Source organism: Balaenoptera borealis, assembly GCF_965194805.1.
Source record: "Balaenoptera borealis genome assembly, contig: HAP1_SCAFFOLD_483, whole genome shotgun sequence".
NCBI lineage: Eukaryota > Metazoa > Chordata > Mammalia > Artiodactyla > Balaenopteridae > Balaenoptera > Balaenoptera borealis.
Window position 1 is genome coordinate 185,072 of NW_028123714.1, and position 23,745 is coordinate 208,816.

At 50.5% G+C, this 23,745-nt stretch overlaps 1 pseudogene across 1 annotated transcript; it reads left to right on the forward strand.

The window, feature by feature from the left end:
- Positions 1-261: 261 nt before the first annotated feature.
- On the forward strand, positions 262-3,699 carry LOC309621469 (thimet oligopeptidase-like; annotated as a pseudogene). The gene is made up of 7 exons: positions 262-403; positions 604-979; positions 1,068-1,263; positions 2,269-2,320; positions 2,427-2,555; positions 3,192-3,330; positions 3,544-3,699. The product of its transcript is annotated as a thimet oligopeptidase-like (transcript).
- The last annotated feature ends 20,046 nt before the right edge of the window (positions 3,700-23,745 follow it).

A 23,745-nucleotide genomic window follows, 5' to 3' on the forward strand; every position in this document is an offset into this window, starting at 1 on the left:
AGAGCCTGGTCACATTTCTTCCTGCCCTTGGCCTTAGAGCTCATCATGGTTCACGCCGTTTCTGGTTCCAAAAGGACCTGTGTTCATAAAGACCACATGTTAGGACAGCACCAAAGTGTCTAGAAATCCAGGCCAGGAGGAGGAGGGAGGGGGTTTGGCTGTGCCCGCCAGTGGCCTGAGAGCCCTCCCACCCACAGAGACCTGGCCCGGGGCCTGTGGGGAGGGCGTGGCCCACGGTCCCCAGCGCTGGCTGTCTCTGGGTTCCAGGAGAACTGCGCGATCCTCGGGGAGCTGGTAAGGCTGCAGGCTCAGAAGTCCCGCCTGCTGGGATTCAGCACGCGTGCCGACTCTGTGCTGGAGATGAACATGGCCAAGACCAGCCAGGTGGTGGCCACTTTCCTAGGTAACCCCGCCTCCCCGAGTCCCAGTGGGGACGGGGGTCAGGTGGACCTTGACTGGACGTGGTGCTGCCTGAGACCCCACTGTGTCAGCCCTTGGGGGTCGCCTTCCCCAACCCTTCATTCTGCCTCGAGGGGCGTGGGGTGGGGGGCGGCTGGGCGGCTGCCACAGGGACATAGCTGAGCCTCTCCCCTCCGCCCGCAGATGAGCTGGCCCAGAAGCTGAAGCCCCTCGGGGAGCAGGAGCGGCCGTGATCCTGGAGCTAAAGAAGGCTGAGTGCCAGAGGCGGGGCCTGCACTTTGACGGGCCCATCAACGTCTAGGACCTGCGCTACTACATGAACCAGGGGGAGGAGACGCGCTACCACGTGGACCAGTACCTGCTCAATGAGTCCTTCCCCATGCAGGTGGTCACGCGCGGGCGGCTGGGCATCTCCCAGGAGCTGCTGGGGCTGACCTTCGACCTGGAGGAAGGCGCCAACATGCGTCACGAAGATGAAGATGTGAGGCTCTACACGGTCCGGGACGCGGCCTCGGGCAAGGTCATCCATCAGCAAGTTCTACCTGGACCTCTACCCTCGGTGCATGCGTGGGGGAACCTGTTGGCCGTGGGCCGGGGCTCCTCTGTGGTAGCGGGGGTAGCGGGGCCTCACCCGCGTCCCTCCCCAGGGAAGGGAAGTCCGGGCACATGGCCTGCTTTGGCCTGCAGCCGGGCTGCCTGCAGCAGGACGGGAGGCGCCAGATTGCCATCGCGGCCATGGTGGCCAACTTCACCAAGCCTACGCCCAACCCGCCCTCCCTGTTCCAGCATGATGAGCTGGAGACCTACTTCCATGAGTTCTGGCAAGCGATGCACCAGCTCCGCTCCCAGGAGGGTGCGGGCGAGGGGCTGAAGGCAGGGGGCGGGGAGGGCCCGGGCTCTCCCGTGGTCCTCAGGCAGGCCCTCGCCACGGGATTCTTCCGCTGATGTCACCCCGCACGAGGAGACGCCCTCGGTGTCAGTTTCCATCATCAAACCCCACGCACTGGGCGCGTAAACAACGGAAGTGGATGTCCTCGAGACTCTGGAGGCTGGAAGTCCCAGATCAAGGAGTCAGGACTGGTTCCCTGCATGTTAAATACAGGTATTCAAGAGTTGCCTTTAAAAAAGACAAAATAGAAGAAAGGAACGTTGCATGCAAGGCTGGTGAGTGATGAGTGATGAGAACCAGAGGTTAGGCTCTGGGGCCGGGAGCACCACGCCCTGTGAGGCCCTGGGGCTGCTGCCAGTCTCGGTGGAGGCTCAGCAAGTCCCAGTGACTTCCCAATGTGGGGGGGGGTCCCCAGATGAGCGTCTGGGCCCAGGACCCAGTGCTCGTTCAGTCTTCCTGCAGTCAGCCCTTCGTCCTGAGAGCGATGCTCTCACAGACTGCAACCGGAGCGCGTGGGGACACTTTACTGAGCTGTGCAGCCGTCACTACTGCCCTGTTCTGGAACATTTCCCTCACCCCAAAAAGGTCCCTCACGCCCTTAGTTATCATTCCCTCCCCTCCCCTGTCCCTGACAACCAGGAACCCACTCTGACTCTGTGGATCTACCTGTTCTGGACGTTTCCCCTCAGTGGGGTCACACCCTGTGTGTCCTTCTGTGTCTGACTTCTCTCGCTGAGCACCGTGTTCTCACGGTGCATCCACGTGGCAGCGAGTGGCAGGGCTTCACACCTTTGCGTGGTCGAGGGCCGGAAAAAAGACAAACGAAAAGAAGGGCACGTTGCCTGCGACTCTGGTGACAGCCGGGGATGAGAACCAGAGGGTAGGCTCTGGGGCCGGGAGCGCCGCGCCCTGTGAAGCCCTGGCGCTGCTGCCAGTCTCGGCGGGGCACGAGCAGCGCCGTCCCCCAGGAGCTGCTGGACAAGCTCATCAAGTCCCGGCTGGCCAACCCCCGTGCGGCCGGGCCGAGGGAAAGGAAAGGGGCTCCCGGACCGCCCGGCTGGAAAGCGCGGCCTGGACACAGTGCCAGCGCCCCCGTCTCCTTCCTCCCGCCCTCCAGGCCTCTTCAACCTGCGCCAGATCGTCCTGGCCAAGGTGGACCAGGCCCTGCACACGCAGACGCCCTCGGACCCGGCCTAGGACAATGCCCGCCTCTGCCAGGAGATCCTCGGGGTCCCAGCCACGCCAGGTAGCCAAGCGCACGCCGGGCCCACCTTAGCGGTCGGTTGGCGGCTACTGCCCAGGTCAAGAGGATCCTCTGGTGGTGTGTGAAGGGGGACCGACTGACGGGCTCTGGTCGAGGCTCGCTGACCTCTGGCCTCTTCCTGCCTGGGTTCCTGGGCTGGTCCCTCCAGCTGTGGCCCGCGGAGTCCGAGGGTGGGCTGGGCGTATCTGCACGTGCTTTCTGGAGAGCCTGGAAGAGGCAGGAGAGGGCTTCATACCCTGGACGGAACGCGTCGACGAGGTTTGCCCGAGCGTGTCGGTGCGGAGACGCAGTTCACTCCCTCGTGAGCGCTTTAACCCGCGCTCTCCCCGTGCTGGAGGGCGAGCCCTGACTCATCCCTCGGAGCCTCGGGCAGCTGTCCCTGTAAGAGGCTTAGGGGTGAACCCTCGTGAGCTTCAGCAGAAAGTCGGCAAAGATTGATTTGTGTCCCTCCACTGAGTTGCCCGCAAGGTCCCCGTTTTCTAGAAGTGTTGGGCCAATACTCCCTCTAGTGGCAGGGGACTCAGACAGGGCTGCTTTGAGGCCCCAAGCTCTGGGCTCTGGGGAAGGGGCACGGAGCGGCCAGGGGGCCGGGCAGGAGCCTCTCCGCGTGTGTCCCAGGGACCCACCTGCCTGCGACCTTCGGCCACCTGGCAGGAAGCTACGACGCCCAGTCCTATGGCTACCTGTGCAGCGAGGTGTACTCCGCGGACACGGTCCACACACTCGTTTCAAGCAGGAGGGCGTCCTGAGTGGCAAGGTGAGAGGCCGGCCTGCCGTGCAGACCAACACGGAGGTCCTTGGCCTGGGCCTAGATGCTTGTGCCGCCCGCCTGGGCCTGCCAGGCTCTGAGGGCCCTGCCCAGAACCCCCTGCTCCCCTGCCCTTTGTTGAGTCACAGCAGAGGTGGCCACATCCACACCCTCCGTGAAGGGGGTGCTCCACCCTCCTGCAGCCCCGCCCCCTCTCCTCAGGTTGCCATGGACTACAGAAGCTGCATTCTGAGGCCAGGGGGCTCCGAGGATGCCAAGGGCATGGTGAAGCTCTTCCTGGGTTGTGACCCCATGCAGGACGCCTTCCTCCTGAGCAAAGGGCTGCAGGTTGAGGGCTGCAAGCCGCCGGCCTGCTGACGGCACGGGGTTTTGCCCCCCCAGGCGGGCCGGGTGCCTTAGCGCCCCGTCGGGGCGGGGGAGGGGCCGTGTGTCCTCCCAGCCCCCGAGTCCCCGGCGGCCGGCCTAGGCCAAAAGTCTCCACCTGGAAGTGTCTGGAAAGCCTGGCATCAAGGCTCCCCCTTGTTGCACTAATGCAATCCCTTCCTGGGGAGCTTTCCTGGTAACAAAACGGTTCTTTGAAAACGCAGCCATTAATAAAAAAGACTCTACTCCTGGTCTCTGCCTGCCGTCCCTTCCACCACAGGAGTGGCATGGGGGCCGTCACACTGGGGGGAGTTCTGACCTTGGTCGGGGATCAGCCCTGGGGCCGTGGTGACGCGTCTGGGTCACTGGGAGACGGCTGAGCTGTGGGGTGAGTTCAGACGGGGATGGTGCCCCGCACCCCGACCGGGCAGGCTCTCCAGTGAGGGGGTGTCAGTTTCCTGCCGGCCTCTCGCCCGTCACTGTTTGGCATCTCGGGGGCTGTGACTGGCTGGAGCTGGTTCTGGCGGTGGGCACAGCTGCGGGAAGCCCGGCTGTGGCTGTCCCTGTCCCCGTGTCCTGTCCTCCTGCTCACGGCTGGCCGGCTGGCTCCCTCTGGTCATCGGCAGCTGCTGAAGTCTGGACCACAGCAAGGGGCCGCCTTCCTGGGTCCTAGCAATTCTTCCCAAAGGCCTTAGGGATGTGTTTTGGTGGCAGTAGGAATTCAGAGAGGGTGCTGCACCACTGGAGCGGTAGGGTGGCTCTGGACCGTCCCGTGTGTCCTTCCCTGGCCTTTGAGCTCCTTGGGAGCCCTGCCTCCACAAAGGACGCCAGGCAGCGGAACGAGGGCGCGGGCGGCGCCCCGACCTTCTCCCCGTGGCCCAGGCGGGCAGGCCGTGCCACGCTCTGTCCTCCCCTCAGCCTGCCCGCCCGTTCTGTTGTTATTTTACCGAAGAGGACACAGACATTCAGAGAGGCTAGGGTCCATGCCTGAGGTCTCATATCCAGTAAGTGTCAGAGCCGGGGTTTGAACCCAGACAGCCTGTCCCGGAGACCGCGCCCTTACCTCTACACAAACCACCTCCTGGTTCCCTTTATTAGCACAAGACTCATTTCCCTGACAAGCCCAGGCCCCATAAAGGCAACCCTGCCTCCCCCACGTGACCAGCCCTTGCCAACTACTCACCCCAGTGGCAGAGGGACGAGCCACACAGGGGACCCGCCCATCTTGGCCATGGGGACACAGACACCCACTCACACCCAGAAGGACCTCCTCTTTACCTTAGGCCACACGCCCATGCCGAAGGAGCTGCTGTCTGCCAGCTGGTGCAGGTACAGTTCTGTCCTGGAAACAGAGAAGGGACCAGAAGTAAGGGAGGACCCACCCACACCAGTGGCCTGGCAGGGCAGGTGGGCATCATGGCACGGGGCTCCACAGAGTGCCCCAGGTGGCCCCGGGGTCTGCCTCAGGCCCTGGCCCTGCCTCCCGAATATTCCTCACTTGCTGCCCTCAATGGGCCCTTCTTAAGTGAAGGCCTTCCAGAAGCTTCCTTACTCCTCAGTTACCCTGCTCTGAAAACTGGGAGTTTCCTCCCTAATCTGCCCTCTCTCCAAAGGGTAAGGTGCCCCTCTGGCCTTAGCCAGGAGGCTCAGGACAGGTTGGGCCTGCCCTTCAGACGGGGGTGGAAGGCAGGAGACAAATGATGGGGGACGCAGAGGCAAATTGAAAATTATCACCCCTCGCCTGGGGTGAGCACTCCCTGGAGCTTCACTAGATAGAACCTTACTCATTCGTTCAACAGATGAGGAAACCAAGGCTCAGAGACAGGGAGCCACATGTCCAAGAATTCCCAGGAGTCAGCGAGGGGCAGAGATGACTCCCTGGGCCACCTCCCCCAGAAGGCCCTCCCAGATGAGTCTTGTGGCTTCTCTGCTGTTCCACCTGGTGCCTCCTCGCCCTGAGCTACCTCAGGTGCACCCAAGGCTCTCACAGAGTTTAGGAGCTTCTGGAAGATTTGGGGTCTGCTGTTCCTTGCCCACCTCCCACGCTGCTGTCAGAACCTGTACCAAAATGTCACCGTCACAGCAGACATCCACCACCACCCCCCAGCGTGTATAAAGAGCCATATGTGAATTATCTCACTTAATCCTGTAAGGTCAGCAGTCAAGGTACTATTTCCACTTTACAGAGGAAGAAACGGAGGTTCAGAGCAGGTGACACCTGGCCAGGTTCACCCAGCCCAGGAGCAGTACCAGGCAGCAAGAATCAGAGGCCAGATTCCTAACCACTGGGCTCCACTGCCTCTCACCTCTGGGCAGAGGCAGGGCTGGGGCCCTGGAGAGCGGAGGCCCTTTGTCTCACTGCCCTCGGCTGTCCCTGCTCAGCCCAGTCACTCACCTGAGAGCCAGGTCCAATCCGGATAGCATCTGGGAGAAAACCTCGAAACTGCCTTCCCCTTCCAGCTGCCGGGCCACGTGGCTCTTCTCCAACAGCATCGTCTGCCAGGGGAGAGGACAGGCGCCGGTCAGCACGAGGCCCCGCTAGGCTGCCCGCACACCCCCACCAACCCCCAGGCCCACTCTTCGAGGCAGCACCTCAGGCCCCAACTTGGCTGGACGCCTCCAAATCAAAACGTGCCAGGCCTTTGTCTCACTGATTCAGAGTCCACGCAGGCAATCAACGAATGCAACGGGCTCATTCCGATGAAGGAATCCAAGGGTACTAACAATTAACCCAGAGCCGCCCTCCAACACACTCTTATGCAACCGAAGCCCTTAATAACTTGACCCACATGGTGATGCACGGTAGACTTTCAGGGCCGGGACAGAAAGGGATTTATCGTGCACCAGCGAGTCTGGGTATTCTCCTAGCTCCGCATACAAACAACCCTTCTAATAACCTAATCCTGTTTTCTGTTCAAACAGAATGTTGGCGGGGGCGTGGGGGGGGGAAGGGGAGGAGCCAGGTGATTTCAGAGAGAGGAACAAACAGGCCATGTGCCTGTCACACACGGGCTGCCGCAGAAGGCCAGCGAGCGCCTGTTTAATTTCAGCTTACGCTTTTAAGACCCAGCTAATGAGCGGCTGAATTATGTATCTACTCATGAATATTTCATCCCTGTGATACTCCGAGGCACAGACGAGCTGGCCTGCTCCGGGAGGAGATGTCTGGGCACTGAGTGAGGTGGGGAGGAGCTGGCCTTGGCCTGGGGAGCGATGACCATTTAGACACATTCCAGGGTCCCAGCTGGAGGCGTGGGCCCTGCTGAGTGGGGCTGAGGCTACTGCAGCCCCAAAGAGCCCCCTCTCCCTCCCACCCAGAGGCCTCACCTGGAGCTGGGCGGCCGTGACTCGGCCTGTGGCGTTCAAGTCCAGTGACATCACCATGGAGCACCGGGTGGCACGGCGGCTGTGGCCGGTGAACACGGAGCCAAAGGCCCGGAGGACAGTGAAGGTGGCTCGAATCTTCTCCACTGGTGGGGCACAGACAGGGCATCACCCGTGGCCCGGGTGCTGCCACCCCCACCTCTCACAGGACCCCATTCTGGCCCCAGGCCCCAGCAGGGGCCCCTCCACTCCCCCAACTCAGCTCTAAGCCACACCTCTTCCGCTGCTGGGCTGGCCCTGTGCTGCAAGCAGGGGCGCGGGGTGAGCAAGAGTGAGCCCAGAAGGGGAGATACACACACCTAGGATTGGTAGATCTGAGTGACAAGGGCTGCCCTAGGGCCTCCTGGGCCTGGTGGAGTCTAGGAGGAGGGCAGAGCATTAACATTCTTGGACCTGCTCTCGGGGAACGCCCATCACAGCCAGCTCAAAAAGCCCAGCAGTCCCAAGCTTTTTAACATAACTATTTAACAAGCACCCACTATGTGCTAGGCACCTGGATACAGCCTAGCCTGACTTCCACTCCCCCAACACACACTTTCAGCAGATCTACATTCTGGGAGGGCCTCTCCTTGCTGTATCCCCAGCTCCTCACAGGGCTCTAACCTGGGCCAGGTGCAGAACAGGTGATCAATAAAGCATTGGAATAAGCCCAGTGGAGAAGCAGGATAGTACAATGGTTAAACAAGCTTGAATATGGCCTCTCCCCGTTGTTAGTCACCTGATTTGGAGCGAATAAATTAACCCCCCTGTGCCTCAGATACCCCATCTATAAGATGGGGGTAATAATAGTACTTACTTACCTCATGTGGTTGCCACAAAGACTAAAAGCTTTAATAATGTAAAGTGCTCAGAACATGCTCCAAATGTGGTGGTGTTAGTATTGTTTGTTATTATTAGAAAAGCAATACTGCCTGGGCCATATATTCTCAGCAGGGGGAATACTGCCCCCAAGAGGGCAGAAACTGATTCTTGAGGATGGGGGCAGTTTTCCTTTCTTATGTATAGAATAGAGCACAGATACACACACACACACACACACACACGTCTGTGTGTGTCTGTATATATATACACACATACACACACACTGCATAAACAAATATATGGTGAATCTATGGCATTAACTTTTCATGGTGGGAGACGATTAGGAGAAAGAACAACTAAAAAGGCTCCTCAGAGGGGCAACAATACATTGAGAACACTGGCCCAGGGGTAACAGCTCTGGAGCCAAACTGTCTGTGTTTGAATCTCGGTGCTAGGATGTATGAGCTGTGTGGCCTTGGGCAAGCTGGTTAACCTCCCTGCGTTTTAATGGCCTCATCTATAAAATTCAAATAATAATAATGTCTACCTTATAGGGATGTTTTAAATAATAAATAAGTTAACCTGCTTGGAATAGAGCCTGGCGCGTAAGTCCTCAGCAAGCATTTACCACGATCCCCATCAATATTGTAATTATTATCACCAACTGACACTATTTTTTATTGAAGTATAGTTGATTTACAATGTTGAAACTCTTTCTTTAATGCCCAGCTCAAACATCATTTCCTCAAGGAAGCCCCCCGGCCCCTTCTCTGTGCTCCCTCCGCCTCTCCCCTCCCCAGCTCGGCCAGCAAGCGGTGCAGAGCACTGGAGTCTGGCACAGATGAGCAGCTGAGTCTCCCTTCCGGCTGTCAGTGCCTCCTTGTCTTTGTTTTTACTTATCGGGTCCTCTGCACAGTCCAGTGGGCTGTGCGCTGCACAAGGACACCACACCTAAGGGCACAGCATTTATATCAGATAGCCATAGGCCTGTATACTTATTAGGATGATGGCCCAGAACGTGGTGGTCAAGTGTTTGGTTCTAACAATGTCAATGCGTGACGACGGTTCCACATGTGGCAGTGAGTGTCTTAGGCAAGGAGTACCTGTTTCTAATTCACACAAAAGTACCCAACAGACTAGGGGTGGCCCTGCCCAGAAGCCAGCACAGGGTCTGCACACAGGTGCTCAGTGAACGCTAGCTGAGCAGATATAAGAAAGAGCCGCCCAGCACCCCCTCTGACTCTCCCTTCCCTTCCCCCACGCCACCGCCCCCACCACGTCCCAGCTGCACGTCACCTGGAGACCACTGTACCTGAGACCCTGCCATCCACACTGCCTGCCATCCCCACCAGGTGCTCCAGGACCTGCTCGCAGCAGGTGGTCTTGCCAGCACCGCTCTGGCCCAGGGCCACGATGCTCTGGTCCCTCTGCTGGCTCAGCAGAGCCCAGTACGCCCGCTGGGCCAGGGAGCCAACGTGGGCGGGTAGGCCATCCCAGCAGCTCCTGGGCACCTGCAGGAAGAGCGCCGGCATCAGCCTTCCCACCCGGCCGGGGCCCAGGGAGCACTCCACAATGCTCCAACCCGGCCTCAAGCCCAGATCCACGTCCATGCCTCCCATCCTACTCCAGCCTTGTCAGAGACGTCGTGCATTTTTCTGGGGAGAGCCCAGCCTGGAGATCTAGTCCTGCCACTGGCTCGCTGTGAGTCCTTGGGCAGCCTTGGACCCTGCTCTGAGCCTGGCCTCTTCTTCAGCCAATGAGAGGCTTGAACTAAAGCTGCATTAGCTCATGGGGCTCATCTCACTTGCTACACAAAGGACTGGATCGTACCTGTCTGAAATGAAGCAGGTGGATAAAATGGCTCAATTGATGAGTGACGTCTGCCATGGAAACAGAATGGGGCATGGGGGAATTGGCGGTACGTGTGCTATGTATTTGCTATAACAGATTTAGATACCGGAAGCCCCTTTGACTTCATTCATTCATCCATCCATACATTCATTCACTCAGTAAAAAAAAAAAAAATTCATTGAGTGTCTACTACATAGCAGGCACTAACCCAGGCACTGGGGGCACAACACTACTCAAGGCGAATAAAGGAAATCTCTGCCAACCGTGAGGAGATATCATTATATACCTATTAAGATGGCTAAAAAACCGGTTTTTAATTTTTTTTGACACACTACCAAGTTCTGGTTAAGATGCAGAGCAAGTGGAATTCTCCCACAATGCTACACAATACAGCCACTCTGGAGAACAGCTTGGCAGCCTCTTTTACAGTGATACGTACACTCGTCATACAACTGAGCAACCCCACTCCTAGGTATTTACCCAAGAGAAATGGACATTTGTGTTCACCAAAAAACCCTCTGTCACTGGTTATATTGAGTAGGTATTCAAAATCATCAACAACCTAGAAACAACCCAAATGTCCCTCAACTAAAGAACTAAGATAACCAACCACCCTGGTTTTAGCACTGAAAGTCCCATGTCCCAGAAAAACCATTCCCTCCCACGGAAACCAGGACAACTGGTCCCCCTCCGAACAGATAAACAAAGCTGTGCAATAAAATACAATAGAATAAAAGAACTAACGGCTCACAGCTGCAACAATATGGGTGAATCTCAAATGCGCTGTGCATTGTGATAAGTGGAAGAAGCCGATTCCAAAGGTTACACGCAGTACAATCCCATTTATATGACTTTTCAGAAAAGGCACAACTAGGGAAAAGGGACAAAAGAACGTATTAGTGGCTGCCCAGGGCGGGACATGGGGGAGGGGATGACCACAAGGGTATGGAGAACTTTTGGGGGTGATGGGAACTGTCCTGTAATTGATGGCAGAGACAGTTTCACAACTATACGTGTTTGTCAAAAACTTACAGAAGTGAACACTAAAAAGGGTGACATTAACTGTATGTAAATTATACCTTAATAAACCTGACTTAAGACAAAAAAAGCCCTGCCTGTAGAGCTTGCTTTCCTTTGGGAGAAGACAGATGATAAAAAACCAACTAATTAAATTATACTCAACGGGAGTCATTTGAAAGCCATGAGCTTGGATGAGATCACCAAGGAAGTGGGCGTTTAAAGAGGGAGACAGAAGAGGTGTAGGGATGGGGCACCCAGACTTGGAGAGATCAGGGACCAGCAAAGGAGGCTGAGAGGGAGGGCCAGCGGGACAGAAGGAAAACCAGGAGAGCGGAATTCCTGAGCTGCGGAAGGGAGTGATGGCAGGAGGAGGGAAGGACCAGCCCCTGAAGTGCTGCTGAGGGTCAAGTCAGAGGAGGCCGGAGAATTGTCCACTGGGCTTGGCAGCATGGAGGTCACTGTGACCTTGACAAATGTCTGCTTAGCGTGGTTTTCAGGGAGAACGGAAGAGGGCGGTGGAGGTAGTGAGGGCAGTAGAAAGGCACCAAAGGGAGCAGGGAAACGGGCCTGGCTGGAGGAGGACCTTGGAAGCCCAGGATGCTAAGCGGGTGACAAGTGGGCTAGCATCCACCCTCCCAGTGGCTTGGCAGGACCAGGGGCACAAACTCCGGTGTGGCGGCCCTCCCCCTCCCCGAACCCCCAGCCTGGGGCTAAGGAGCACCCCCAGTGCACTGTTGGCCTTTCCTACCCCGAGGCCCCCAGGAACAGCAATGAGTCCCCATCCTGACACAAATCAAAAGGCTCACAGACCTACTAGAGAATGGACCTGAGGATATGGGGAGGGGGAAGGGTAAGATGTGACAAAGTGAGACAGTGGCATGGACATATATACACTATCAAACGTCAAACAGAGAGCTAGTGGGAAGCAGCCGCAGAGCACAGGGAGATCAGCTTGGTGCTTTGTGACCACCTAGAGGGGTGGGATAGGGAGGGTGGGAGGGAGGGAGATGCAAGAGGGAAGAGATATGGGAACATACGTATATGTATAACTGATTCACTTTGTTACACAGCAGAAACTAACACACCATTGTAAAGCAAGTATACTCCAATAAAGATGTTAAAATAAATAAATAAATAAAAAAGGCTCAGCAGGACCCCAAACCTGGCAAAGTAGGACAAGCCGCCACACTGGCTGGACACAGCCTAAGGGAACGCAGCGGTCAGGGGGTCCTGAGGTCCGAGCCTCGGAGCCACCTGCCGCTTTGGAAACATAAAGTTCAAGGGCCAGGCTATCCCAATCGTCAGCCTTCTCAGGCCTGCAGGGGAACAGGGAGGATTCTGCAGACCCAGGCCCCACAGTCACACACAGGTACCCCCTGCATGCTTGCACACGGGCATGCTCAAGGGCACACGCACCCAACAGCTGCAGAGGCCTCTGCACACAGGTGTGCCCATCTACACCCCACGCAGTCACAGCACACTCACCCCAAAAGAGGCCTGCACCCCCAGGCACGCACCCAGCTCCCAGCCACCCGGCAAGCCCAGACCCCCAGTGAGAGAGGCCCCCAGCCCTGCCTGGAGCCCTCCTAGCCCATCTTCAAGGAGGCCTCAGTCCCAGCCTCACCGCAGGTCTCTGCTCCCACCTGGTGGCCATTTGAGGAACCAGAGGGGACTCAGCCAAAGACAGAAGGAAGCTGTGGGTGTGGGAGGCAGCGTGACTTGAGGGGGACCCACGCCCACCGCAGGGTTACAGGGGCTTAGGGGGATCACGGGACTCAAGTTCCTCCTACCAGGTTGGGTCCCAATCCCCGCACTTTTAGGCTCTTTGACCCAGGCCGTGTAGCAGACGCCGCAATCGAGGACAGTCACGGTCGAGAGAACTGGGCTTGCGGAGAGACCTGTGACAAACACCCCTCCCAGGGGCCCCTAAGGAACCAGAGCAGGCTCTCGGGGCCTTGGGCTGCAGTAACAGAAGCACAGCCTGCCTGGCAACGGAGGGGAGAGTGCAGCGTCGCCCTTCCAGGCTAATGAGAACCTACTGTATAGCACAGGGAACTCTACTCAATGCTCTGTGGTGACCTAAATGGGAAGGAAATCCAAAAAAGAGGGGATATATGTATATGTATAGCTGATTCACTTTGCTGTACAGCAGAACTACGCTCAAATAAAATTAATTTTTTAAAAAAGGTGCCTTTTGTTATGTTAATGAGGTGACTTTTGGAAAGCCAAATATATATGAGATGACCAAATATATATATATATATATATAATATTTTTTTTTCCTTTCTAGATTACCAGTTTATTATAAAAAGATCTAACTCAGGAACAGCCATATGGAAGAGACGCACAGGGCAAGGTATGGGGAAAGGGGTGCAAAGCTTCCATGCTGTCCCACCTGGCACCTCCCTGGGTACACCAATCCAGAAGCTCTCCAAACTCCATTCTTTTTTTTTTTTTTTTTAATAATTTTGAAGAACTTTTTTTTAAAATTATTTATTTATTTATTTATTTTAGTTGTGTTGGGTCTTCGTTTCTGTGCAAGGGCTTTCTCTAGTTGTGGCAAGCGGGGGCCACTCTTCATCGCGATGCGCGGGTCTCTCACCATCGCGGCCTCTCTTGTTGCGGAGCACAGGCTCCAGACGCGCAGGCTCAGCAGTTGTGGCTCACGGGCCCACTTGCTCCGTGTCATGTGGCATCTTCCCAGACCAGGGCTCGAGCCCGCGTCCCCTGCATTGGCAGGCAGACTCTCAACCACTGCGCCACCAGGGAAGCCCCAAACTCCATTCTTTTAATTTCACTGAAGCTTCGTTATGTAGACAGGATTAACTGATTCAACCTCAAGCCCCTCTCCCCTTCAAGGGGGTGGGGGGGAGGGTGGAAGAGACTGAAAGTTCCAATCCTCTAATTCTGGTTGGTTCCCCTGGCAACCAGCCCCTTCCTTAGGGGCTTTCCAAAAGTCACCTCATTAACACAAACTCAGGTGTGGTTGAAAGGGTTTTGTTATGAATATCAAAAGACACTCCTATCTGGAAATTCCACGGGGTTTAGAAGTTTTGTGCCAGGAATGAGGGACAAAGACCAAATATATATTTTATTATACCTACTGCCTAATACTAAATCTTACTGCTAATAAGGTAAGTACAATTAAAACGATAGTGAAATACCATTTTCACCTATCAAATTGGCCACATGGAAAAGTCTGATATTACTCTGTGTTGGTGAGGATACTGGGGAACAGGCAATCTCATACACTGCTAGTGCAAGTATGAAGGGCAGCATCTGCTGAAATTTTCAATGCATATTTCCTTTAATCCAGCAAGTCCACTTTTGTGGGCAATTCAGAACCCTCTCTAGAATAAGGGTCCGCAAATTTTTTTTTTCCAAAAAGGGCGAAAATGTAAATATTTTAAGGTTTGGGCCACGTGGGAGATGGCCAAATATATATTTTTGGTCTGAATGACCAAATATGTATTTTTCTTCATAAATCACAATATTGCACCCAGCTCAATAAAAATCTCCAAATGCTTTGCACATCAGCTGGCTTTGACAAGTCTTCACCTCTCCCCCCACCCCCTTCCTCTCTCCCTAAATCATGCTCTGAGTGTTTCTTGAAGAAATAGAAAAATCTTGGCTCCTCCAGCACATTGCCTCTCCACTCTCCATATTTGTGGTTGCCTCACTGACCCAGGTTGGCCACACGTCCCTTGCCAGCCACCTTACAGCCTGGTGAGATCCTGGACCTCCCAGATGGGCCTCCTGGCCTAGGGATGACCAGTAATATTTCTCTCAAATGCTAGCATCTACTGATCTGTAGTTGGGGACTGCCTGGAGTGTTGTATTGAGAAGGATCCTGAGCTATGGCTGAACTAGCAAGAAAGTGTGTGGTGATTGACTAGCAGTGTCTGCCATGGGCGCAGGAATGGTTCGGAGTGGTGCCTGTGCCAAGTATTTGCCATTTCCAGCCTGGGGCTTCCCCTGCCACAGTGAGGCAAGAGGCTGGTCAGTCTTTTGCTGGGAGGCTCCCCTGACTGCTCCATCACAGGGCTGTCTTTCTACCCCTGCTCCCTTGCTACCTGGAGTTTTGCTGTCTAATACGGCAGCCACTAGCCACATGGGGCTATTTCAATTTAAATGAATTAAAATTAAATTAAAACCTCAGGGGCTTCCCTGGTGGCACAGTGGTTAAGAATCCGCCTGTCAATGCAGGGGACACGGGTTTAAGCCCTGGTCCGGGAAGATCCCACATGCCTCGGAGCAACTAAGCCCGTGCACTACAACTACTGAGCCTGCGCTCTAGAGCCGGTGAACCACAACTACTGAAGCCCACGCACCACAACTGCTGAAGCCCGCGTGCTACAGCCCGTGCTCTGCAACAAGAGAAGCTACCACAGTGAGAAGCCCTCACACCACAACGAAGAGCAGCCCCCGCTCGCCGCAACTAGAGAAAACCCGTGCACAGCAACGAAGACTCAACGCAGCCAAAAATAAATAAATAAATAATTTAAAAAACACACACGTAAGATGATTTTTTTTAAAAAAGATCTGTATGTAGAACACTGAGCACCTAAGGGCTCGATTATGGGCTGTTATCATTCAAACGGGACTGATACAGAACTTTTCAAAGCTTCTGCTTCTGAGGTTTACACGTGCTGCTATGCCTAAGCCGGAAACTGATCATCACCATCTTTACATCACTTTGTGAAGTCATAACAATGGTGTTATGCATCTAGGGTTTTACAGGCAGTCCCAATTTCACATATTTAACACATTCTCCTGCCAAGAACCAAATACTTTATTTCAAAAATAAAATTACACTTCAGAACATAATATGGTAACCAGAGCCGAACCTAAGCTCCCACAATAACAACCAGAAAACTGGACAAAGTATATGAAGTAACTGTTTTCAGACACAGAAGGGGCTAGAGTCCCTGAAAGAAGGGAAGCAAGCTAGGAGGACCCCAGGCTGCGTCAGCTCTTCGCCTGGAGGCACTTTCTGAAATGTGGTGCTGGGAGGGGGACCCAAGCAGACCATGGTGGTCCTGCCGAGGCAAAGGCACCAGGAGTTCACGGAAGACGAGGTGCCTGGAAACACCAGAAAAATAAATGAAATGAAGAGCTATATAGCTATTATAAGCCAGTGGTGATGACAACTTACTAGGATATACTCAATCCAAAAGAAGACTGGAGAAGAAAAAAGCAACAAGGAAACAAATAATACATACGAGATTTAAATCCAACTAAACTGGTAATTATTCAAGTGTAAATGGTCTAAATAGTCTAATTACAAGGCAGAGGTCAGAGAACAGACATACCATGCAAACACCAATATCAAGAAAGCTCGAGTGATTATAACAATATTAGACAAAGTAGACGTCAGAACAAATATATTATTACCAGGACAGACTTCTCATCATGATAAAAGTGGTAGATCCATCAAGATGACATAACAATCATAATGTGTGTGTACTGGGAATTCCCTGGCGGTAAGTGGTTAGGGGTCCATGCTTCCACTGCAGGGGGCACAGGTTCAATCTCTGGTCGGGGGACTAAGATCCCGCAAGCTGCATGGTACGACCAAAAAACAAAAAAATACCGTGTGTACCTATCACAGGAGATGCAACAATGCCTCTCCTAGGCACTTACCAAAGAGAAATGACAGCATTTGTTCACAACAAGACTTGATGAAAAATATCCATAGCAGCTTTACTCATAATTTCCCTGAACTGGAAACAACCCGATGTCCATGAAAAGTGAAGTGTGTTAATAAGTCCATACATTGGAATACTATTCAGCAATAAAAGAAACAAAAACCCCAACACAAGCAACATGATAATGAACCTCAAGGAAGAACATGGTGCTGAGGCAAAGGGGCCAGACCCAAAAGAGTGCATAGGATTTGATTCTATTGATAGGATGTTCTAGAAAAGGCAAATATAATCTATTGTGACTGGAAGCAGAAGCAGATCAGTGTTTGCCTGGGGCTGGGTGGGATGAGCTATTTAGAAACGGGCCCAGAGTGTACTTTTTAAAGTGATGGAAATGGTCCATATATGGATCGTGGTAACAGGTACGCGGGTGCACACTTTTGTCAAAACTCAAACTCTATACTTAAATTGGATGTATTTTATTGTGAGTGTTTTATACCTCAATAAAATTGCTTTTTAAAAGAACAAAAGCATACAGCATATTTATCAGTAAACAAAGAAAAATTAAGTAACAACTGGATCCTTAGACATGTGGTATCTCACGAGAAGGAAATCAGGCATATTCTGAAAGAGATAAGCTAAAAAGTAACACTAGAAGAAAAGGGCCCAAATCAATGTTCCCAATAAGCTATCCTATTTCAAGTTCTCTTCCATCACCAATTCTGAACCCACTTCTTGGTTTAAAAGTAGAAGCCACAAAACAAACCTAATTTCAATCTTCTGAAATAGTCATAGATTATATGGTAAGCAAATGAATTCTGAAAGAGCAAACTTTGAAGACAATGAATTAAAAAATAAAATCAAAGCAGTGAAATATTTCCAGTAAGGAAAAAAAAAAAAGATTTCTTTGGAGAGTAAGTGCCTCTTACAAGGGAAGAAAGAATATGTGCTTCTTGAAGAAGCTGTCCTAGTTGCTCTCACTGTGTTCTACTGTTATAAACAGTCTCTTTGAGGGACTAAAGCAATTCTCTCTGCCCCCACCTCCATCCACACTTTGCTGGGATTTCTCTTGGAAACCACCAAATCACAAGAATCTTCTCTGTTCATCAGCGAGCAGAGTTGGGACAAAGCTCTGAACTCTAAGGCTGACCTAAAAGCATCACGCAGAACACAGAGCGGGTGTGACAATACTCTTCAGCAGACGGCCCACTGTGCAAAGCAAGCAAGTCACCTTAATTCCGAGATGCATGAACACAGTCATCGCCCTACACCCTCAGGCTCTTGCCTGAGCCTTTCTTTCACCTTCTGACCCCAGCTGAACCCAAGCACATGGTACCCTGCAAGCCCCTGTGCCTCCCACCCGCTTTTGTACCACAGCACAATTCACTGCAAATCTATCCTCCCATCTTCAGATGACTTCTCACCACCTCCACTGCTGGCCGCTGGTCCCAAAGCCGGGATCATCTCTTGCTGAGCGCTGCAGCATCTCCTGCTTCTTGCTTCCACAGCACCGAGACGATGCTGCATGAGCACTTGAGTCAGGGTGTGCCGCCCCAGTGCTCAAACTTTCCTGTGCCCCATCCCAGGACCAGTAAAAGTGGAGATCCTCGTGATTGCCTAAAAAGCCTCGCCAACCACCCCCCACCTGTCTCGCGGTCCCTCGCACTCAGCCCCTTGGCTGCAGCCACCTTGCTCTTCCTCCACCACGTGGTTCCAGTCTTAGGGTCTCTGCCCTGCTGAGCCCTCTGCCTGGACCCACTTCCCCCCAGTACACAGGGGCTCAGCCCTCACACCTCCCCAGGACGCTGTTCAACCGTCCCTTTATAAGTGGTGCCTTCTCCAAACACCCTTTTGAAACTGCCGCACATACCGGCAAGCCCTGCCCCCCTCTGGCCTCTACAATTCTCCACAACATTTACTACTGTGCGGACAGTGTGTATTCGTTGGTCTGTCTCCCGCCCCCCCCCCCAACCCCCCGGTAGAATGTTAGCTCCAGGGACTTCCCTGGTGGTCCAGTGGCTAAGTGCAGGGGGGCCCGGGTTCGATCCCTGGTCAGGGCACTAGATCCCACATGCCACAACTAAGAGTTCGCATGCTGCAACTAAAAGATCCCACGTGCCACAACTAAGACCCAGCGCAGCCAAATAAATAATTAAATAAATATATTAAACAAAGAATGTCAGCTCCATAGGGGCACCCATAGCAGTACTACTCACGGATGCATGGTACACAGTGAAAGTCACTGAACGAATGACGGAATTTTTAGTAGATTTCAAACAAAGCCCGAGAACCACCTCATAGCATATCTCTACATTTCCTGGTCTTGACTTTGACTAGAAGTAGGAATACTAAAATAAATCAAAAATAATGTATAAAACCCTCAGAAAAGGTATCTCCCAAAGAGCTAAAACCAGGGGATATTAATGACAGTGCACTGCCACCTGGAATTTCAGGCGTTTGGGGCTCCTAAAGTCCTAAACCCGCCCAATCATCCCTCTACTGTCAGTTCAAAAAGCTGACGGTCAACTTTTCCAGTAGAGGTGATGTTTCCTGGGTCCTTAGAACTCTCTAGGAATATATATTAAGACCCCAGCTTTGCTAATATTGCTAGAGCATGTAGCATTTTCCCTTAATTATGTGGACCCAGGCAACGAGACAGCTACAAAGTTGAGTCAGTTGCAGATGTTGGCTGATTGGCTAGACTTTCCTTTTGGCTAAGAGTGGTTTCCCCACACTTGCCGTGGGATCTAAACTCATGGCTCTGAAACATCACCAGTAGCCCCTTCCAAGAATTTCGGAGACTTCTGGGCAGTAGTAAACACTCCTTACAGCTGTCTGATACTGGCATGCCAGAGGTCTGTGGGTTTCACATCCATCCTTTTGCAGAGTGAGCTGGTGGCAGGTGGAAAGTCCTCTGTGGCCTGACGCTGTTCTAGTCTCCCCTATGTGCTGTTTTGTTTAATAAGACATTTCCAGTGGAGCACTTAATATATATTAGATTCTCAATGTCTCATTCAACAAAGCACATAAAGCAGAGACCTGTGCACTGCCCCCAAATTCTGGATTTTAGTATCATGATATATTAACTAGGAATTGTATAGTTTATATGCTTTTTTAAAAAACAAACTCCAGCACTACTTACAATAGCCAAGACATGGAAGCAGCCTAAATGTCCGTCCACAGATGAATGGATAAAGATGATGTGGTATATATCAATATATACACAATGGTATATTATGCAGCCATAAAAAAGAATGAAATAATGCCATTTGCAGCAACATGGACGGACCTAGAGATGATCATACTAAGTGAAGTGAGTCAGACAGAGAAAGACAAATATTACATGGTATCACTTATACATGGAATCTAAAAAAAATGATACAAATGAACTGATTTACAAAACAGAAATAGACTCACAGACATAGAAAACAAACTTATGGCTACCGAAGGAGAAACGTGGGGAGGGATAAATTACGAGTTTGGGATTAACAGATACACACCATTATATATAAAATAGATAAACACAAGGACCTACTGTATGGCACAGGGAACTACATTCAGTATCTTGTAATAACCTATAATGGAAAAGAGTCTGAAAAACAATACATATATGTATAGCTGAATCACTTTGCTGTACACCTGAAACTAACACAACATTCTATCAACTATACTTCAATTAAAAAAAAACCCAGGGCTTCCCTGGTGGCGCAGTGGTTGAGAATCTGCCTGCCAATGCAGGGGACACGGGTTCGAGCCCTGGTCTGGGAAGATCCCACATGCCGCGGAGCAACTAGGCCCGTGAGCCACAACTACTGAGCCTGCGCGTCTGGAGCCTGTGCTCCGCAACGAAAGGCCACGATAGTGAGGCCCACGCACCGCGATGAAGAGTGGCCCCCACTTGCCGCAGCTAGAGGAAGCCCTCGCACAGAAACGAAGACCCAACACAGACAAAACTAAATAAATAAATAAATAAATAAATAATAATTTAAAAAAAAGAACTTTGTAAGGTAGCAATTTCTGTCTTTCCAATGTATCCTTTTTATAATGAAACATACATTTTTTTTTCAAAGTCCATGGCAAGTATATTTCTTATGCCTTAGCCCCAAACGCCAAATATAATTTATGCATTCTTTCAACCCGAATGTTCTTTGAAAGCATGCTAAATATGTTTGAGACCAACGTTAATAAATATTTAAGAAATTAAAGTGAAAAGTAAAAATCGAAAAGAAAAGGCACCAGTCTGGAAAGAAAGGAGTACATTTGTTTTTATTCAGAGACAGGATCTTACATGTAGAAAATCCTGAAGAACTCACACACATACACACATACACAAATCTACTAGAACTAATAAATTAGTTCAGCAAGATTGTAGGATACAAGATCACCATACAAAATCCAATTCTATTTCCATGTACTAGCAATGAACAACCAAAAATGAAATTAAAGAAACAATTTCATCCATAATAGCATCAAAAACATTAAAATATTTGTGAATAAATTTAAGAAGACACATAAGACTGAAAACTACAAAGCACTGCTGAGAGAAATTAGGGACGACGTAAACAACTGTAGAGACATTTCATTCATGGATTGGAAGACTTAATGTTGTTAAAATGACAGTTGTCTCCAAATCTATACATTCAACAAAATCCCTACCAAAATCTGAGTAGGCTTTTTTTTGAGGGGGGGCAGAAATTGAAAAACTGATGCTAAAATTCATATGGAAATGCAAAGGATCCAGAAGAGCCAAACACAAGTTTGAAAAAAAAAAGAAAGAAAAGAATAAAGTGAGAAGATTTTTATTTCCTGATTTCAAAACTTACTATAAAGCTACAGTAATCAAGACACTGTGGGACCAGCATAAGGACAGACATATACATCCACAGAACAAAACTAAGAGTCCAGAAATAAGTCCTTAAGTTTATGGTCAATCAATTTTCAACAAAGGTGCCAAGACAATCCAACGGGGGAAGAAAACGTTTTTATCTTCAAACAAAAAAACAAACATTTTTCAGACAACTAGATAGCCACATGCAAAAAAAGATGAATTTAGACTCTTACCTCACGTTATACATAACAACTCAAAAATCAAACAAAGACCTAAGAGCTAAAATGCTAAAACACTTCTAGAAGAAAAAGAGAAAAAAATCTTTGGGGAATTCAGTTAGGCAAAAAGTTCTTAGATAAGACACTAAAATTCATTCCAAAAAGTTGTAAACTGGACTTCAAAATTAAAACCTTCTGTACTTCAAAAGTCACTATGAAGAAAATGAAAAAGAAGCCACTGACTGGGAGGAAGTATTTGTGAATTATACACATGATAAATAACATAAATAAAGACAATCAATTTTTTAAATGGGCATAAGATTTAAATAGATATTTCACCAAAGAAGATATAAGAATGGCTAATCACCACAAACATGTCCAATATCACTAACTGTTAGGGAAATGCAAATCAAGACCCCAATGAAGCACCACTTCACACCCACTAGGAAGGCTAGAATCAAAGACAACAGCAAGTGTTGATGAGGCTATGGCAAACCCGGAACTCTCATAAAATGATGGTGAGAATGTAAATGTAGTATAATTTAGAAAGCAACTAGTGATTCCTTAGAAAGTTAAACATGAATTCACCATACAGCCCAGCAATTCCACTCCTAGTTACATACCCAGGAGAAATGAAAACATACATCCACACTTGTACGTGAATGTGAACACAGCAGCATCGTTTGTAATAGACCAAAAGTGGGAATAATTCAAATGTCCATCAACTGGCGAAGGGATAAACAAAATGTGGTCTATCCACGTAATGGAATATTATTCAGCAACAAAAGGGAACGAGAGACCGGAACACACAACGTGGATCAACCTCCAAAACCTGGTGTTAAATGAAAGAAGCCATGTGCAAAAGACAAACAGTCTACAACCTGTAAGATTCCACTCATATGAAATGTTCAGAAAAGGAAAATTACTATAGAGACAGAAAGCAGATTATTGGTTGCCTGGGGATGGGAGCAGGAAGTGACTACAAGTGGGCACAGGGGGTCTCTTTGACACATGGAAATGTTTTAAAATTAGACTGTGGTGCTGGCTGCACAACTCAGAGTTTACTAAAACTCATCAAATTTACACTCATAGTGAGTGAATTTTATAACATGTAATATCATGCCTCGATAAAGCTGTTTTTCAAAGAGTAAAAGTTGCAAAATTTTGTTTTGACCAAAACCATGTTTCAAAGACACCAATTCTCACACGAATTCAAAAAGATCAATATTCAGACTCTGGATTAAGCTCTGAAGTCAGTGTGAGAAAATGAAATGTCTTCCATGGCAATAATGATGTGACGTCATAGTACTTTAACCATGATGTTCTTTATATATGAGAGTAACATTTGCATACTTTATGAATTAAGCATCTATTTTGGAGTCTCCTTATAATCGGAAACATCCTTCTCTAACAGGAGAGGGTATGCAGTCAGAGAAGTGAGTAGATTGTCAACAGACAGATGGAATTTATCAAATGTTATGTGCCCCACTTGCATATGATGAAATTATTTCAGTATATCACAGAAGAAAATGGTAGCAAAACATCTTAACCATACAAATTGATTTTAACCGACAAATTGATTTTACTGTCTATTTGATAACCAGTATCCCTTTAAAACCATTCTTTCAATGAGCCAAACCCAGGACACTTGTCAATCTCTAAATGAGTAAGTTTTACTGACAGCAAATTAGGAATCCACTTCATTGATGTCCGTTAAGACGTATGGTTTCTATGTTAGGATGAGGAAGATAAAGGCAGCTGTCATTTACTTAACCTTTTTTATTCTGGAAACCGGCAATTAAAAACAAAGAAGTTAAGCATTGATCCTGCTCTATTAGTCTTCTATTGCTGTGTAACAAATATCCACAAACTCAGTGACTTAAAAACACCACTAATAAATACCTCCCAGTTCTGGAGGTCAGAAGTCCTGGCTGGCTCTGCTGGGTTTTCTGCCTAGGGGCTCACAAAGCCAGAATCAAGGTGCTGGCAACCTGGGTTCTTATCTAGAGGCTCCAGGGAGGAATCTGCTCCCAAACTCATTCATGCTGTTGGCAGAATGCAGGTCCGAGGGCTGTAGGACTGAGGTCCCCGTTCCCTTGCTGCCTGCCAAGGAGGAGGGGTCACCCTCAGCTCCTCGACACACTCACAATCCTTCTCATGGGGCCCCCTCCACCTGCAAAGTTGCCAAGGGTGCGTCCCACCTTTCTCCTGCTTCAATCTCTCTGACTTCTGCTGCCGGCCTGAGGACATTCTCTGCTTTTAAAGGGCTGGTGTGAGCAAATTCAACCCACCC